The sequence below is a fragment of the Pristiophorus japonicus genome, chromosome 15 (genome assembly GCF_044704955.1).
Source record: "Pristiophorus japonicus isolate sPriJap1 chromosome 15, sPriJap1.hap1, whole genome shotgun sequence".
In the NCBI taxonomy this organism is placed as follows: Eukaryota; Metazoa; Chordata; class Chondrichthyes; family Pristiophoridae; genus Pristiophorus; species Pristiophorus japonicus.
In genome coordinates this window covers 68,532,096-68,535,591 of record NC_091991.1, presented here as the reverse complement: position 1 = coordinate 68,535,591, position 3,496 = coordinate 68,532,096, and the positions used below count along the sequence as shown (strand labels likewise).

Genomic DNA, 3,496 nt, shown 5'->3' with positions numbered 1-3,496 from the left:
CAATACGCACATAAGTGGCAACCGACATCACAGTTGACCATGAAGCTGAACTTATCATGCCCAACAAGGCCAGCCATGCAGCTGCCCAGCGAAGGCCCAACCAACTCACCTACACATGTGTTTGTACCGAGACGATCGACTAGGGAGCGGAAAGCCCCAGATCATCTCACCCTGTAAATAAGTGTACTATTGACTTTTGGGGGGCGGGGGGGGGGGAGCAGGGGGGAAAAGTGATGTTATGTATGCAACACCTTGTAACCAGCATTCTACCGCCACCAGAGGGTGCATCTGCTGGAATCGCAAGGGATCCCAACATCCCATGAGAGCACTGCATATAAGCAGGCCTCCCATGCTGTGCCGGCATTCTAGAGTCAGAATACTGAGACTAAGGTCGCACTTGCTGAAGTCTACAGTACTTAGTCACATTGCTTTATTTGAGACATAACAGTTACTGCCGCAAGAAAGGGTTATTCATCCTGCAACAATAACCTGTGTGTGATTCTGGCCCAAGTAGTTTCAAACAACAAGCTTTAATATATATTGACTAACAACCGTATTGTTGTTGTTCTACACTATTATATTAAATGACGAGCTTCTCGGCCTTTTGGCTAAGATCATGCATAACTGACCTGACAGGGGAGTAACCATGACCCCCAACGTGGTTCTCCCTGGATCAGGAAGGTGCTTCTCCTATGCTTTTTGGAAATAGGAGGTGGGTGGGGTGGCTTGACCCATCCACCTCCACGAGGTGTGTGAGGGGCCTGACCCATCCACCTCCATGGCACGAACCTGGTATTGCAGTACTTCCAGGAAAGGTGCAGTGGCTCGAGGCCTTTTGGCTAAGAGCATTGGCGCAGAGTGATCCTTGATGTGTGCAAGGTGACCTCTGGCATTTGTGATTTGACAAAGAATTGGAAAGATTGGCAACGAATAAAAAAAAAATTATATTAAATGACGAGCAAGAAAATTATATGCAACCTGGTTCCTAGAATGGAGCGATCAGCTCCGACTCTCTCGGCTGCCTATGTGGATGTAGACCACCAATCAGTCCTGAGAATGCTCTAAATTTTGGGAGGGAACGGGCTCTATCTTTATCTTTATATTATTCGGCTATCTTAGGCTGCAAGTACACATCCCTGCTCTTATCTTCTAGTCATAATTTATCCTATCATTCTAAATCTCTACCTGACTGCTGATGCCACAGCCCCCAACTCTTAGCTTGGCTAGAGACGCAGTAAGTACCTCTCACGAATATGTAAGACTATGTTATCAATGCACTAATTATTTTACAAAGGAAAAGGGCAATGCAGATACTGCTATCGAGGAGGAGTGTGAAAGTCTGGATGAAATAAATATAGCGAGAGAGGAGGTATTAAGGGGTTTAGCAGCTTTGAAAGTAGCTAAGTCCCCAGGCCTGGATGAAATGCATCCCAGGCTGTTGAGCAAAGTAAAAGAGGAAATAGCAGAGGCCTTGACTATTATTTTCCAGTAATCTTTGGATTTGGTCATGGTGCCGGAAGACTGAAGGACTGCTAATGTGATACCCTTGTTTAAGAAGGGAGAAAAGGATAGGCCAAGTAATTACAGGCCTGTCAGCCTAACCTCAGTGGTGGGAAAATTATTGGAAAAAATCCTGAAAATAGGATAAACCTATATTTGGAAAGGCAAGGATTAATTAGGGACAGTCAGCATAGATTTGTTAAGGGAAGATCGTGTTTGACTAACCTGATTGAATTTTTTGAGGAGGTAACCAAGAGGGTCGATGCGGGAGTGCGTACGATGTAGTGTATATGGACTTTAGCAAAGCTTTTGATAAGGTCCCACATGGTAGACTGGTCATGAAGGTTAAAGCCCATGGGATCCATGGCAAAGTGGCAAGTTGGATCCAAAATTGGCTTAGAGGTAGGAAGCAAAGGGTAATGGTTGATGGATGTTATTGTGACTGGAAGGATGTTTCCAGTGTGGTTCCGCAGAGCTCAGTACTGGGTTCCTTTTCTTTTTGTGGTATATAATCAATGATTTAGATTTGAATATAGGGAGTATGATTAAGAAGTTTGCAAATGATACTAAAATTGGCTGTGTAATTGATAATGAAGAGGAAAGTCATGGACTGCAGGAGGATATCAAGCTGGTGGGCAGAGCAGTGGCAAATGGAATTTAATTTGGAGAAGTGTGAGGTAATGCACTTGGGGAGGGCTAATAAGGAAAGGGTATACACATTAAGCGGAGGCCATTTAATAGTGTAGATGAACAAAGTGACCTTGGAGTGCTTGTCCACAGATCCTTGAAAGTAGCAGGCTAGGTAGATAAGGTGGTTAAGAAGGCATACGGAATGCTTGCTTTATTGGCCGAGGCATAGAAAGAAGAGCAGGGAGGTTATGCTGAAATTGTATAATACTCTGGTTAGGCCACAGCTGTAGTACTGCATGCAGTTCTGGTCGCCGTATTATAGGAAGGATGTGATTGCACTAGAGAGGGTGCAGAGGAAATTCACTAGGATGCTGCCTAGAATGGCGAATCTTCGCTATGAGGACAGATTGAATAGGCTGTGTTTGTTCTCATTGGAACAGAGGAGGTTGAACGGAGACCTCATTGAGGTGTACAAAATATTGAGGGGCCTGGACCTAGTGGATAGTAAGGGTCTATTTCCATTGGTGGAGGGGTCTATTATGAGGGGGCATAGTTTTTAGGTGGTTGGTGGAAGGTTCAGAGGGGATTTGAGGTGGGGCTTATTCACGCAGGGGGTTGTGGGGATATGGAACTTACTGCCTGGAAGGGTGGTGGATGCAGAAACCCTCACCACATTCAAAAGGTGCTTGGATGGGCATTTAAAGTGCCTTAACCTACAGGGTTATGGATCTAGAGCTGGTAATTGGGATTAGACTGGATCATCATCATAGGCAGACCCTCGAAATTTAGGAAGACTTGCTTCCACTCTAAAAGTGAATTCTTAGGTGACTGAACAGTCCAATGTGGGAATTACTGTCTCTGTCACAGGTGGGATAGACAGTCATTGAAGTAAAGGGTGGGTGGGAGGACTGGTTTGCCACACGCTCCTTCCGCTGCCTGCGTTTGCTTTCTGCATGCTCTCAGCGACGAGACTCGAGGTGCTCAGTGCCCTCCCGGATGCTCTTCCACCACTTATGGCGGTCTTTGGCCAGGGACTGCTGGTGCAGGTACGATGGCAAGTACTGCAGGGAATCAAATATGGCCAAGGTGATCTCCTGGACTAGTTTCGATTGCCTGGATGGGTCGGAGAGGAATTTTCCCAGATTATTTTTCCCTCCAATTGGCCTGGGTTTTTATCTGGTTTTTGCCTCTCCCAGGAGATCACATGGCTTCGGTTGGGGTGGAGTATAGAATGTTTCAGCGTAAGGGGTGTTGCAGTTGTGTGGGGCGGACTGGGTGCTCTTTAACTTTTCACTATTGTTCATAGGTTTATATGTAACGTTTAGGGCTGCTGACCGAGGGCCATGTGGCTCTTTGTCAGCCAGCA

At 46.0% G+C, this 3,496-nt stretch overlaps 1 pseudogene; it reads left to right on the top strand.

The window, feature by feature from the left end:
• Positions 1-588: 588 nt before the first annotated feature.
• LOC139226062 (U2 spliceosomal RNA) lies at positions 589-826 on the top strand (annotated as a pseudogene).
• Positions 827-3,496: the final 2,670 nt, after the last annotated feature.